The 16,817-nt window shown below is 37.5% G+C and overlaps 1 pseudogene; it reads left to right on the plus strand.

Annotated features, from left to right (window-relative positions):
• The first annotated feature begins 16,125 nt into the window (after positions 1 to 16,125).
• Positions 16,126 to 16,383, plus strand: LOC101536461 (signal recognition particle 9 kDa protein-like; annotated as a pseudogene).
• The last annotated feature ends 434 nt before the right edge of the window (positions 16,384 to 16,817 follow it).

Raw genomic sequence — 16,817 nt, forward strand, 5'->3', positions numbered from 1 at the left:
TGTGTTCTTGCACTCATATTAATACATGTGATTAAAAAAATAAATTGAAGGGGAAGAGAAATCTCACTTGCAGGATAATTCCAAGTAATTTCTGTCGATCTTGCACAGTCATCGAGGATGAACCAGAACTCCTCACTGATTAGTAGAGCTTTCCTGTATGTACAGTGTGAGAAGATGTGGCAAACAATATATTAATCCCAGATTAGGGTCAGTATCAACGGGGTAAATTATGTTGGGACTGATGCCAATGAAAATACCATTTTATCTCTTTTTGTCTTCTTCCAAAAGTAACCACAGTCTAATTAGAAGAGTTAAAACAAACAAATTTGAAACAAATCCATTTTAATTAAAAGGCATCTTTCAGAATATAGTATACTCCATGAAACTATTAAGATCATTCAAAAAGAAGAAACTGTGCGACTATTACAAACAAAGAGCAATTTAAAGAAACATGTAAACGAACGTCCTGCAGCATTCTGGAACAAGAAAAGCATACACCAAAAACTAAAACACAAAATTAACTAGAAATGGACTTCAGAGCTAAAATAAAAGATGACCATGTCTTTTAAAATAAGAGAAAATCTTTGCATACTTGAGTGAGCATAATTTTTAAGTAAAAAAACTATCTATAATATATTGTTAGTCAAACTACACCAAAGTTAAAAACTTTGTGTTAAAGAGACATCATTAAGAAATAAAATGGCACATCAGAGAGAGAGAGAGAGAGAAAGAGAGAGAGAGAGAGAAAGGAAAAAGAGAGAGAATGCTTTCAATACATTATTTGACAAAGGCATTACAAAAAAATAAACTTTCAAATGGAGAAAACTAAACAGACATTTTAAAGTGTGATTTGCACATGGCCATATATGTACATACCCGCAGACTCACATATACACACACCGAATGTACTACGTTTATCATCACAAAAGCACAGATTATGTACACACCATGACAGCCAAAACTTGGAGAGTGATTGCATCAAATCTTGGCAAAAGTGGGGCGTGAATGTAATTCTTAATCATTATTAATGAGAAGGTAAATGATGAAAACACTCTGGAAAACTTTTGAGAGGTTTTTCACAAAATGAAAAATGTGACCTCGTAATCTGATTCCTAGGCTTTTGTAGATTCAAAAGAAATGGAGAAAAAAAATTATGAAAAGACCTGTACAGAAATGTTCTTGACAGCTTTGCTCAAAATAATAAAACACTGGAAAAGGAATTCCCATGTAGTAGAAAATTGGCAGCAGATTCTGTTGTATTTGTACACTACAATAAAATAAACGCGCTTTCAATCCATGTAGCTACTTGGTAGAACTTTTAAAACATTTATGTTAAGTGACAGAAGCCAGACACAAAGAGTACAACCTTGTGTAATTTCTTTTATTGAAACCCTGGTATGGATAAAACTGAACTATTGTGAAGGGAGCTAGTGTTTGCATGGAATGGAGGAAATCAGAGATAAAGTGGGCTCTCTTCATTAACCCTAAGAGAACACAGAAGAAATCTCAGGAGGTGGAAATATTCTATTTCTTGGTTGTGGTGATGGCTATACAGTTGCATACATTAGTCAGAACTCACTGACTTTACATTTAAAAGTGGCACATTGTATCGTATGTAAGCTAGATTTCCAAATGTTGCTGTAGGAAGACAAAAAGTATGTGCTGTACAATTGAGATTGCACTTTGTGGATCCTAATAACATCTCTGCTACCTACTGCCTGTGTGAGTGCAGTCTTGTCACTTAACACTGCAATGTTTAACTGTGGCTACTAGTAATGCTTGTCTCCTAGTACTGTTGGGATGGTTAAACGAGTGAATAAATGGATGTGAAGCAGCAGAAGTTGCCTGACACAATGCACCTCTAAATGCACCTGGAGTTTCTCCCACTACCATTTATTTTTCTTTGCTCCAAAGCTCTCATTCAATACTTCTACAATACTCAGTTCTCCCACCTCTAAAACATATTTGCCATTCTTCTTCATCTTTAGGTTTTCCCTATTCATGAGCCTCCAGCTACACTGGACTTTCTTCCCATTCTTGGAGCTCAGTAATCTTTTCCCATGGGACCTCTACACCAGCACTTCCCGAGAGCCTTCTTCAGCCAGAACCTTCCTCATTGACTCTCACTGTTTACCCCTCAGCCTGAAATGCCACCTCATTAGAGAATGCTAGAATTCCTGACAACACAAATAAAGGAATTCCCCACTTGCAGCCCTTCTCCACCACGTTCTTCTCGTGCACATATTTTTTTTACTTTGAAGAAACAAAAAGCTTATAGAAACGGTAGAAGTACAACATCGTGATGGCCTTGCAAAAATCAAAAAATCAACGTCATGCATTACTGTCATTTAATGCTTAGATTTTGCCCACATCTTTAATAATATCTGTTAAAACAGAAAGATGATGTTCAAAATCATGCATTGCATTTAACTGTCTGTAGAATGGTCGTTGGAAAGGTTCCTGAATGTTTCTTGGCTTTTACATTCACACTCTTCAAGATAACAGGAAACTTATTATGTGGAAAGTATCTCAAATTGCATTTGCTTAGTATTTGCTTATGATTGAGTTTGAATGCTTACCAACTGGCAAAAACAATACAGGGATCACATTCCTCTTGTCGCCTTCTAGCAGGTGGCAGTGGGCTTGACTCTGTTCTTTCAGAATGATGATCACTTTAACCACTTGATTGAAGTGTTGTCTGCCTGTCCTCTCCATTATAAAGATATTGCCATTTGTGAAGTGACTTTGAAGTTGTGAATATATTTTTCCTCATCAAATTTCCAGTTTAATTAATTCACTTATATCTGTAGAAATAAATAATTTGCTATATTATTCACTATGTTTAAACCTGTTATTGTTGTTTATTCCGAAGCTCCAACAGTCCCAGACTTGGCTAATGTGAACCTCTTTAAGCAGGCAATTTTTTCTTTTGGCATATTCTGGTCATCACTGAACTCACTGAACTGTCCTTGATTTTTGGCACAGTAAGATGCCCCAAACTTATTCTGTTCTCTCCTTTGCTCAGCCTTGGAATCAGCAGTCTTTTCAAGGAGCATATTTCCTTTTTGTTGGAATATTTGAGTTAGAATCCCAGATCTGGACCATAGGTATACTGAAGCTTGACTTCTCTCTGTGAAATGAGTCGACTGCACTTGTCATATATTTCTATATAATACTTTGTTTCTATATTTCCCTTCAAGTACATCAAAAGGCAAAAATTTCATATTGCAATTCATCCATATAGAGCTTACTTTAGTTTTGTCAGTCTTTGAATTTGTGCTTCTCTTTCCAAAGGTGACAATACTGAGTTCCATTGTTCTCACTGTATTGTCTCACTTGATGAATTCCCATTTGAGTAACCAGGCTCTCACTTCTGCCACCTGTTCTTTGGTTGCTCTCAGTGTGATGGGCTTCTGACACCAGGTAACTCTGCTACGCTCCCCACCCCTCCATGCTTATGCTCTACACTACTTAAACAGATTTAGGACTAAAGTGTCCAGCAGGAAAGGAAATAATAAAGCAGAGGAAGAGGGCTCTATTCCATAATCTGCGTGGAATTTACTGCCATTTGATTTGTCTTGTTTATTTCACTATTTAACTCTCTCCCAGCTAAAATGTGAACTGTGCCAAAGCCGGCATCTTTTCTTTTTTATTGCTGAAACAGATCTTGCATGGGGAAGCAGGAATCCAATGTTTGTTCATCTTAAGATGCAGACATGCACTGGTTCTTTTTAAAGTCAATATAATTACTATTCAGTGAGTTAGTAAGATTTACATTTCTATATAGCAATACAGCAGCAATCCATTTGATTGGCATTTTACTGAAATTGACTTTTAAATGTGTAAATTTATGGCTTTAAAATCTCACACTGTTATTGTACGAGTTCTTGGCTTCAATAACTTATTCTTCAAAACTTTGAGAATATATTAACTTTGACACCCACCTCAAAGATTATTCAATTGTGTAAGTTTACAAATCAGCCAATATATTAAGACAGTGATTCCATTGAAGACTTGCATTGAACATTTGAATAATTTGCTTTTCCTCCCTCAACTTAATACATGTATTTCCATAGGATTGTAGAACTATGTGTATCATATATACAACACATATAAAAGATGTATTTTGATAAGATTATTGCAGGGAGAAGTGGATTTAAATATAAGTTGTTTTATACCTGTCAGTATGCTAACTAACATAATTTGCTCTGTGGAAGATGTTATTTTTCTTAGTTTCCTGTTTCCTGGTTTTAGCTCTTCCCCAGGGAGAAGCTTTGACTTTGAGACACTCTGCATGCTACAGCATATCCCATGTGATATGCTAGTTGCTAAGGTAACTGTATTTTCCTGAAAATATCAAACTAAACAGGAGCCTGAATCATCAATGTGCCATTTGTTGCAACTGCATTCACTTACATTTTCCCAGCATTAAAGTAAACACATGGCACTGAGATAACCCTGGGTCACCTCTGCGACCCTTGCTGCTCTTTCTTCCACCTTAAAAATCACAGAAGAGTGTAATTACTCAAAGAAGTCAGAAAATCTTGGGAAGGAGGAATCCCATCAAATCTCTAGCCCCACTAATTGGGAGTATGTGATAATGTAATCCGTAATTTCAATCTCTCTGCCTAAGAATTTGTTAAAGAAGCAGAAGAAATTAGTTTGCAGGATGATGAAGAAATAAAATTGCTATTCAGCAACTTGATGTTTCTAAAGCCGCTGAATCTGTTTTTAAAACAAAATTTCAAAACTCTTTTTTTTTTTATATATATTTATTATTTAACTTCAGTAATTACATTGTATTATGTGACACAATTACATAGATACTTGGGTTCTCCCCACCCCTCTCTCAAAACTCTTTTGAAAAGTAGTGTAATAACTGTGTATTGAGCCTACGTATATGCATGATTTTCATCTGAAAGTAATATATCATATCTGTATTCTCCTTTCATTCATATATTTCTCAATCTAGGCTTCACTCTATCAGTAATTTTGTTTTGATATAATTTTATTGCAAGAATTTTATTGATAACGTAAAAGGCACTCTGTAGGTTTGACAATACTGCTCATAATGTTGGTGAAGCTGCACTGTGTTGACTGATTTCTTTTGATAAAAGCATGCATTAAAATTTTAAATCAATTTTATCTTGGAGTTTTTTTGATTCCCTACATACACATTGCAAGAAAGTCAACTTTACTTTAAAACCACAAAAATACATTTTGTGAGTAGATTTCATTCTAAAGGACCATATTAACATTTTTGGAAAAGAACTGTTATTTTTCAGAAATGCAGTCACACAGGAATCAATGACAAAGGGAACTACCTGAATTGAAGATTTATGCCACCTCTAGAGTCAAAAAACTGGAATTCAAGTTCAATTCTTCCGCTTAACTTCAGTGGACCTGGGACTATCCAGGGGAAGAGAACATTAATGCTTTCTGGATTTCTATGGGGATTAAATTTATGTACTGTTAGGGTTGTTGAGAGAATGAATCAGGTCAACTCCACAAAGAAATCAAAGGTGCCTCGCACATAATTTTATCAGCTACTATCTCTGTGACTATATCATAACAAAATATTTTGGAATGATAGACTCATTTAAAAATTCTTTGATGAATTTCACATCATGTAGTGAATTGATTTTATATCTTGAACTCTTGACCTGTTATTGAATGCTGTTTCTCAGAGATGTAAACTTCACAGAGCAGTTGGTGAGCAATCATTTGGTGACAGCTCAACGGAAGTTGTGTAAGGAAATGAAGGCTTCAACCAGATCAGCTTTTGAGTGAATCAGCTCCTTTACAAGACATAGGTATTTAGATTACGTTAATTTACTACACAGTCCCAAATCTTAGTCAACAAGGAACATCTGAACATAGGCTGACATTTTCTCGATGACTCACAATGCTTCTATTGGACTTTGAGTACAGTGCTGCAATCCAGCATTACCCAGGAGATTTCTGGAAAACACAGGCTGGTTTGTCCTGGACAACCTTGAGATTTTTCTGGGGTTTCTACGTACTCTTTCCTCACTGTAACCTGTCACTTCTGTGCCTTGACATGTTTTGTCCAGTCTCATGTGTAAGAGTAATATGGAGAAAACCCAGGTTTTCTAGTGAAACCAAAATGCCAAAGGAAATGAAACAAGTAACAATAAGTTCACACCAAGTAGAAAACCAGTTGGACCTACAGTTGCTGCTCTGCCACACATGGGGATTCTGTGCTTGCGTTTTTTATTTTGGCTGTCATCAAACCATCAAAGCAACATTTACAGTTAAATATAGTCACTCAAAGGCGTTAAAATGTGGAAGAATGTTTCATTTTACTGGGTAAGCTATGAATGCTTGTCTGGTCCACTTTCAGTAGCATGAAATAAAAATGAGTCATGCAGGTTGCATAATCACTCTGTCCCTTGAGTCATTCTAATTCTCCAGAAATAGCTTTTTATTTGCTTTCTTCCAGATAGTAATCTAATTTATATTTTAACTATATGCCAGGCTGCTCTGTCCTGGATTGCACTGTGTTACCTAGTACAGAAATGAATTAAGGTGAAGCCACCTTTGAATTTTCTTTTGATAAAAGAATGTCTATGGATTTGTTTATTAGACTTTTTGTCACTGGAAAATATTGCATATTGAAGTGTGTTGCCTTTCAACTCTGAATATTGATCTTTTTTAATGTACAATTTTATGGCAAGTCACACCTTTTTTTTAGTAATAAAAAGTTAAGGTTATTCTATCGTTTATTTGCCCACATTACGCAACAGCGTTGTCTTCCTATTTCATCATATCTGTTGCTACTTTAGGTCACTAAGATGTTCTTATTTGATTAATATTGTATTTCCATTGAATTCAATCTCACAATCCATTATTATTTATAATTGTTATTTCATCATTAGTGCCTAACATTATGTCTGTATATACTATATATAATATACTTTATATAATATATAAAACACTACATATATTATATGAAGTATATAATATACTATGTTATATAATCACACTATATAATATATAATGTATATATAATATATCGCACAAAGTGTATTATGTCTGTATATACTATATGGAAAATACTTTATATACTATATAATATATAGTATATATAGTATATATACTATACAATAGACAGTATACATGTTATATAATATATAGTATATATACTTTATACACTATACAATATACAGTGTACGTACTATATAATATCTATATATAGTATATGATATATGGCATATATAATATAATGTATATATAAAACATTACATAAAGTATATTCCATATACCCTATAACATATTATACACTATATTAAATATGCTATATATAATATAATGTATATATAATATATATCATATACAGTATATTGTGTATTATATGTGTGTGTGTAGCTCAATATATGTTTATCTGTGAGTAACTGAGTGGACGCTGATACTAGGCAGAATGTTACCTTAGCTATTACATGTTAAACAACTTGGTGGAGCTGCTTTTGTGGCTGTTGATATTGAAGGCAGTGAAAATTTATCACACTTTTGAAGTTGAGTATAAGTCTGGCAGGATGTTGTTTTGTTAATACAGAAGAATGGTCCCCACTGCACGATCAACATCATACTAGGTATAGACACATCATGAATGCTGAATATTTTTTTCTTTAGAAAAGCAATTTTAATTAACTAGAGCATTTGAGAGACACACAGAGAGAAAGTTAGAGAGGTCCCATCTTTTGCTTCACCCTCTAAATGTTCCAAATGGTTGGAACTGGGTCAGACTGACAATAGAGTTCAATGCAGCTCTCCTGTGTGGGCCGCAAGAGCCTGCCACTTGAGCCTGTTACTTTCCATATTCACATTATCAGGAAGCTGGAATCAGGAGTGGGGCTGGGTTTTAAGCCTAGATATTCTGATATGAGATACATGCATCTTAATTTTTGGCTTAGCTGCAAGACTAAACAACTACCCTTCAAAAACAAGTTTCAGTTTCACGCTCATGCACTCTCATGTAAGGGCACCAACTGCAGTTCCTATATAATTCTGAAGCCTGGCAAGCTAACACTGATTGACACAGTGACTGCACACAATGGGAAATGGAATGAGTGGAATTTAGCTTGATCTTTCATATTTATATATTTAAGACTTTTCATTTAAGGGGATGTACAGTAGTTGCAATGGAGACAGTCATATCTAGTAACATGTCATTTAACTTCATGGCATTGTAGATTTCTTCTTTTCTTCCTATTGTTGATTTTGAATCATGACTTTTCATTTAAGGAGATGTACAGTAGCTGCGAAATGGAGACTAACATTCAGATGTGAGGATGTAGTGTGGCATGCATTTCTACTTCCAGACAAAGATGGACTGACAATGAAACAGTTTACTATATCTTGACAATAGGATGTTGGACTCTTTGCCATTGTCTATGCCTGCAATGATGGACATAAGACTGAGTATGAAGAACTATATGTTAGTAATGATATAGAGGAACTTGGGGGGGAGAACTGAGGAGGGGATAAGGGAATATGAAACTGCATTATAAAATAATAACAACAATAATAAAATGTATTTAAAAAAAGACAGCGAGAGAGACACACACAGAGAGAGAGAGAGAGGTCTTCCATTTGCTGGTTCACTCCACAGATGGCCACAACTGCCAAGCTGGGCTGGTCCAAAGCTAGAGGCTAGGAAGATCTTGGCTGAGCCACCCTGTGCTGCTTTCCCAGGCCTTAAACAAGGAGCTGGACCATGAAGTGGAGTGGCATACCTCCATGCAATGAGATCCACAGAGGAGGTGGCGTGTGCTGTCTTTACCCTGGACATCCACGTCATGGGCATGCAGCAGTCCCAGTGCTGTTTAAACCTGCTGACTGCATGGCAGAGGTTCTGCTTCATGCTGAGTAGCAGGGGTTATTTAGTCTTTCCAGGAGGGACCTGGAAGCTGTAAGGATCCTTGACCACTTTGCATCTGTATAAACCTCAGGATGCCTGTTCCTTCTTTTTGATTTATTTATTTTTATTTCAAAAGTAAAGTTACAAACAGGAGAGCTGATTCTCTCCCCAGTTGGCGACAATGGCCAGATCTTGGCTGATCCAAAGCCAGGAACCATGAGCTTCTTCTGGGTCTCCTACGTTGGCTCAGGGGCTCAAGCAATTGGGCAATCTTTTGCTGTGTTCTCAGGGTGTTTACAAAGAGCTGGATCAGAATTGGAGCAGTCAGGACTCCAACTGGTGCCCATATGGTTGCAAACTAAAGCTCAACCTTCTACACCAAGGCACCGACCTGGAGTTGCTGTTTTTTTCCTTACTATGTGTGGAAACTTGAGTGGTAGGATAAGCTGTTCCTTCTGTTTTCACCCACCTTTTGGTATGCTGTATATGTTATGAAAATGCTAAACGGGTTACAGAAAAAGGAACATTATTTTCACCTTCAAGGCTCAGAAATTAGTTTAAACCAGATTGAAACACTGGAGTGACAGGATGAGTACAAGGTCCATGTCAGGTCTAACAGATACTGCAAAGAATGCGACCTTTAGAGGAAAGTTTGTAACGTCTGGAAAAAAGAAATTCAACTGGTAGTTTTCAAAGACAATGCTCTGAGTGATCTTACTAAGCAATCTTCAGGTCTGATGTGTTCTTTATTTTGCTTAAGTTCAACGAAATTGATTTGTACTGCTTATTGCCTGACAGTAATCAATTTACTTACTGTTCAGAGAAAGCATTAGGAAAAATCACATTAGGGAATGTACACAATGTTTGGATGATGGTGCCTTACACCGCTGATTGCATTAATGTAAACTACTGTAATTCGTGATGGTACTACAGAACAAAGCAGGCAGACTGTGAAAGTTATAAAACTATAAATTATGCCAAATATTGCAAGCTTGTTATGGCTCAAGCACTAAGAGTTTGGGCGCTCAGGTTTTGAGCTATCATTGCTTGAATTAATATTTTGAGGCTTCAGTCTTACAGTGCTTAGTCCGTGCTACCAGGACTTGCTGTACCCGTTCGTTCTCTTTAGACAAACAATGGTAATGTGTCCAAATTAAGTCAGATGGAAATGATCAGATTACCATTCTGGAAAAATAACGTCTTTGGGGTACATTTCTGAAGACTCCATATCAATGTCAAACATTTCCGTAAGAAATTAATAAAACTCAGGTGACAGTGCGTCTCATCTGACCATCTGGGTTTCAACATTAATTGCTGCTGACAAGTTCGTTCTGTTGCGTTTTTAAGTTCAGGTAGAAACATCACTTTGTTTTTTATCATTCATGCTTCAGTACATATTCACCTGCTAGGGAGAATGCAAATAAACAGATGAGGAGAATTTAGCAAAGACTATTTCTATAGTATGTTCATGTACTTGAGTTAGTAAATAGACTTAGGGCTTACCCATCAAGCATTTCAACATAAGTTTCATTAAAATAGATAAGAATACCAAATGTAAGAAATACAATTCCAGGAGTTAGCAAGAAGCTAAAATTTCTTCTTCCCAGACACAGAGGATGTACATTACCAATCACTCAATTAGCAAACATTTAATGAGTGTTTTTGTGCTCAGCCATTGATGATTAGAATTATTGAACTTACACAGTATTTATATGTAAGAAGCCAGGGATTCTAGATTCATAGGTTTTCTTGGAAATCTGACTTCATCCTTTAAATATTACATTTACTGTTTCACTAATGAAAATTTGGTGAGCTCCTGCTTCTCAAGCAGATACTCGAATGAAATTGTGTCAGTGGGAATGCTTGGTAATTGTCTAAAAGTTACTCATCAGAATTATTTTAGGATATGGAAGCTGATTGGCCAATACAGTAAGTAGGAGATGGCAAATACAGGATATTTTTCTCATGTAGTATAATGTTGGTGATATAGACTACTTGTGGAAATATTCACAACTTGAACTGCCATGCCACTGAGTCAGGAAGCTTGAACTGAGATGTTTTTCCTCTCTCAGTTAGTATCAATACATTAGCAACATATTTGCTATTTTTCCCTCTCTCCAACCCACATTTGGCCATCTGAAAATTGTATCAGTTTCAGCTTCAAAACAAACCTCCAGTCTATCCATATTTCACCACCCCCGCTGTTGAGATCACTGTCTATGCCTGCATCATGTCTCACCTGGAAAAGTGCTGAAACTTCCTAACTGGTCCATCTACACTTACTGTCACAATTCTGTTCTTTATTCTCATGCATTTTGAGACTGTTACAGATATAAATCTTCCCACATCACTTTCCTGTTCCCCTCTGTGCAATAGCTTCCCAAATATTTAGAATAAAATTAAAATTGTTCACAATACTATGAAATGCTCTTCACTGCGTGGCAATGGCAGCCTCTGGTCCCTCCTGTCTTGTTCCTCTTGTCTGATTCAGTGGCTCTGGTCTCCTGACTCAGACTGAGGTTCCTACCTTCTCAGGGGCTTTGTGCTGTCCGTTCTCTCTGCCTGGCATGTTGCATTTTATGTCAGATAAAACAAAACACAGTTTCTGGTAAATTGTGAAAGCTGAAAAAAAAAAGAAACTGCAAAATGATTAGAAAGTAACATGAAAGAATATTTTCATCACTTCAGGTGTCTTGGTTTTTCTGGTTGCTGTAACCAACACAGTAACAGGTAGCACTTAATCTATTTCTTACAGTTCTGAAGGCTGGGCATTCTAAAATTGGATCCAGTGCCTTATGTGCCTTTGCCTTCTCACTGTGTGCTTGCACAGCACAAGATGCAAGAAAACTCTCTGGGGTCTCTTTTACCAAAGCATGGATTCTGTTCATGACATGACCACATCTATAGCCCATACCTCCTCATATCATTGCATTGAGGATTGAGTATAAACATGGTACTCTTAAGGGGACAGAAACCTTTAGTTTTTTTTTTTAACATAGGTATTAAAATGTTATGAGATCAGACATACAATATCAGGAACAAATTACAAATTGGAAGCAGATTACAAATCGGAATGCTTGAAGGAATTTGTGTGCAACGGCCACACCATAAACAGCAAAAAATGCATGATTGAGCTGCACATTTTTATTTCGTGCATTTTGCACATGCAGGCTATTTCCTAGCTTGCACATGCACAAAGGCTACATGCTTGGAAGGATCGTTTTCACGCCCCGTGGCACAGGGAGTGAAGGAAGAAGCCACTTGGAAAGAGCATGGCACTTCAAGATCCTTGAATTGAAAGAGAAGTGCTGTGTTGAAGGCCTGGGATGGAAGGTCCGTCTGAATACAGGGAAGGAAGTTAAAACCCCAAAAAGGCTGAGGCCACAGAAAAGCAGAGTTCAGCCTTTGTGGCTTCTGATAGCTGGGCTCAGGCTCACACTGTCCTGTAACTCACGTATCGTCAGTTACTTTGAAACAACTCCATCTTTTGTTTTTGCTAGTATTTTCTTCAATATGAGCTTCTTCCTGTAAAAACACTGAGTTTAAAAAGTTAAATCACTATTAGATATAGTTTCATCTTCCTTTTTTTGCCACTACAGGATTGGGTGAAATCAAATTAAATCACTTTCTTGTGAAATGAGTAAGATTCTAGCTGATAACTTTTTCTCATTCTATGTGAACGTGATTTCTGGCTAATTAGCTCAAGACTTGCAATCTTCAGTATATATTTGAGATAATATCTAGTAGTTTCAATGTTAAACAAATCAACAATGATAATGAACCCTGACTTTCTGGTTAGCCTTGCAGAGAGAAATTCAATATTTCACACCAAATCAGACCTTGTGTTCCAAAGTACTATCAACACGAATTAAAATGTTATACCTTATATGGTTCTTTTCATAAAACCAAGAATTTCAATGTGTTACCACTGGAAATAAACTCATCCTAGATTCTAAACATCTTTACTCTGAGCTTTAAAACAAAAGTGATTCATTGTAAATATTTAGCCAAGATTTATTAAAGATCAGCTCAGCGTGACTATTCCAGCTGGAGGAGAACAGATTTCTTGCCGCTAATGTTACTGTATAAACCATTCTTTCAATAAGGCTGTGAAATGACGGGACTGATTAGTTCTGCCCCTGGGATTCATTGCACTCTCACTGCGTATTTGCCAGCTCAAGTCCACAGAATATCACTCACAGCCAGAAAGAAGTCTGCGTTAAAGTTTGAAGCATATTTGCTTCACCTGAATTTTCACCAGAGCACTCAGTAAAGAGGAGTGGATACTTCTTTTGCAAAGCAAAATATATAGCTGTGTGTGTGTGTGTTTGGTCTGTGATCAGCTAATAATTGTCTAGACTAGGGATCCTTATGCGATAGTCATAACTTTTCCTCACCTTTGTTCCTAATCATAATCCCTGAAGGCGAAGGGTCTTCAAGAAGTTCATGAAATGCGTTGTATGAAAAAATGCATAGATGCCAAAATTACTTTGAAAAAAAGAAGTGAACTTGCTCTTAATTCCACTTTTTCAGAAACTTTTTGAAGTGCTGTCAAATTATGGTTTTCAAAAATGAGGTTCAAGTGCAGTTCATGCACACGGTCCTCCAGTGCTGGCATCTCCACAGTGTACATTTAGAAGGAACTTTTACAGAAGATTTACTTGCTTATTTGAAAGGAGTTACAGAGAATGAGTGAGAGACTTGGAGGAATAGTTCAACCTCTGGCTTACTCCCCAGATGCCTCCAATGGCTGGTGTCATGCTAGACTGACGTCAGGAGCCAGGAGGTTCACCGGGGTCTGCAACATGGGGTCATGGGCCCAGAACTTGAGCAGTTGTTCGTTGCTCTTCCAGGAATGTTATCAGGAAGCAGGATGGAAAGTGGGGCATCCTGGGCTCCAATCACTGGCCATTTAGGGTGCTGGCATGGCACATCGCAGCTTACCTCACTATACCCCAACACGGGACCCTGCAGTTTACTTGGTAATGTTTTTTACTATACGTTTTTCCTAAAAGTAGTTATCATTAGTCAAAGTAATATGAAAGATATTTTACCCATATGCTTGTAACAAAATTCATTTCAGATGCTATTTAAAATATAAAGAAACAATGCGTATCAAAAATGGACTCCCAAGGAAATTGTATCTTGACAATAGGATGCTGGACTCTTTGCTATTGCTCATGCCTACAATGTCAGGATACACTTCTATAATGGAATAATGGACTTGTAGCTGTTTATGAAGGACTATATTATTGTAATAAAATAGGGGAAATCAGTGGGGAGAAGGAGGGAAAAAGTCCCAGAGCCTTTGGAACTGTATCATAAAATAATTAATTAAAAATGAAAACACAAAGGCTCACAAAATGATGAATTAGAGTATTTTTCACATCAGTTTCCAAATCTTAAATTCATACTTCTTTATGGGTTTTAAAATAAATATACTTTTTTCTTTATTCCTTGAAATTAGCCAAATATACTAATTACCGCATTTGTTAATTTTTTTCTCTTGGTTTGATGTTTAATAGTTAAAATATGTGGTGCATTTCACCTTCCAAGAACTTGCTTCATTTTCCAAAGCTAGAACATGAAGTTTTAATTTAGGGCCCAGTGTGGTAGCCTAGCAGCTAAAGTCCTCGCCTTGAACACGCCAGGATCCCATATGACCGCCGGTTTTAATCCCAGCAGCCCTACTTCCCATCCAGCTCCCTGCTTGTGGCCTGGGGAAGCAGTCGAGGATGGCCCAAAGTCTTGGGACCCTGCACACGCATAGGAGACCTGGAAGAGGCTCTGGGCTCATGGCTTCGGATTGGTGCAGCTCCGGCCACTGCGGCCCCTTGGAGAATGAAACAATTGGCAAAAGATCTTCCTCTGCCTCTCCTCCTCTCTGTATATCCGGCTTTCCAATAAAATTAAAAAATTGAAATTTTAATTTAGATTATACTTGTGCAGTGATGACTCTTTCTTCTCCTTTGACATGTAAGCACTCTACGAGAGGTGGTACAAATCTTTCAAATGACTGATAATACTGTAAACACATGTCCAGTTGATAATCGCTCATTAAAAAACGCATGAAATAGATACAGTTTCCACACGAAGTTAACCTCTCACCAAAGGAAAGGCAGAAATTCATTTTGATTTCCATAGCTCCCATCAAAGCCACTGCTAACCTGAGTATATCTGTTATCCTGGCCCATGAAAGCATGTAAATCACTGAGTGTAATTCCCACATGCCTGGCACACAAGTCACATGCAAAAATGGAAAATGAGAGAGGGAGATGTTTGTCACTGTTCCCAGCACCTTCACGTCTCTACATGGCTAACTTGCAACACCTGGCTGTATTATTCCATGGCTGCCATCACGTAGACAGAAGACTGACCAGTGACAAGTGAATGGAATATGAAAAGGATATGGGATAGCAGGGGTCTTTCAAGGGTTGATGTTTCCACACTATTTCCAGAGAATTTCAAAGAAGTGAATGAAGTGGGGCCCGGCGCGATAGCCATCTGTGTCTCCTACAGAGATGAAGGGATGCAGGCACCCGAGACAGCTTCTGTTGTCTTCCCAGGAGCGTGAATATGGAACTGGATCAGAAGTCCCGCAGCCAGGAATTGAACCAGAGTCCATATGGGATGCTGCTATGTCCCAACACTAGGCCCTTAATATATGTTTTTACTTGGTAAATTTTATGACTATATTACTTATACGTTGATATAAGTCAACCTTCAAGAAAAATACAAGATCAGTAGATATATAGATTAGCATGTATATACATATGTTTATCTAGAGAATCTGCATAATCGAGGCAAGGATTCTACGAAGTGGATATACACCGCAGTATTCATCTCTACTTCTGAATAAAATATGGAGTTCCAATGAAACTGTTAAATAGATCTTGACACTAGAGTGCTGGACTTTATACCATTCTCTATACCTACAATGTCAAGATACACTTAAATAGCAGAATGATGGATTTGTGATGGTTGTTGAAGGGCTAAACTACTGTTACAATATAGGGGAAAACAATGGGGGGCTAATGAGGGAGGGTGGAAGTGGGAATCCCTGAGCCTAAGGAACTGTATCATGAAAAGTAAAGATTTTTTTTTAAAAGCACACAGCTTCGTGATTTCTTTCAGATATTTATAAGATAGCGCGGCTGGCGGTCCGGTGAGCAGGTGGGCAGGTGGGCAAGTGGGCAGGTGGGCGCATCTCGCTGCTCTCTCTTCCCCATCCACTCTGGGCTCCCATGCCTCAATCCCTGACATGGGAGGAGTTCAGCCGCGCGGCCGAGCAGCTCTACCTGGCTGACTCCATGAAGGAACGCGCGGTTCTCAAATGCAGACATTCTGATGGGAGTTTGTGTATTTAAGTGTCAGATGATTTAGTTGGTTTGGTGTATAGAACAGACCAAGTTCAAGATGTAAAGATTGAGAAATTCCGCAGTCAACTAACGGGGCTCAAGGTAGCCAAGGAATCCTGCAGTGTTGCCACGGAAACAGACTAAATGGTTTGAACTGAAGACTGTTGTGTTCTTGGGAAGTAAACATCTTCGGGATTTGAGAAAGTGTTGGGACTGAAAACACTTTATGTAATAAGCAAGTGTGAGCTATTCAAAGGAGAGAGCATTGTACTGTTTTTTGGGGTTTTTAAAATGTTTACTTTAGAGAGTGAGGAAGGTAAATGCTTTCAATTAGAAAGCCTTTGTTTTTGGAAATTGAACAAGAAATGCATCTATCTAGAGTCTTCTTCCAGATTAGTTGATGCTGGGTGACACAGAATGAGAATCGCTGTAGTAGACTGAAACCACCATGTTACAGAAATATTCTCTGCGTATCTCCCATCTATAGTTTCTCAGAAGGGGTAAGGATTATCTGAACCCTTAAAGCTTTGTGTATCTCTGACTCTACCCATGTCCTTGCCTCACTTAACCAAGGTGTC

Source organism: Ochotona princeps, chromosome 3, assembly GCF_030435755.1.
Source record: "Ochotona princeps isolate mOchPri1 chromosome 3, mOchPri1.hap1, whole genome shotgun sequence".
NCBI lineage: Eukaryota > Metazoa > Chordata > Mammalia > Lagomorpha > Ochotonidae > Ochotona > Ochotona princeps.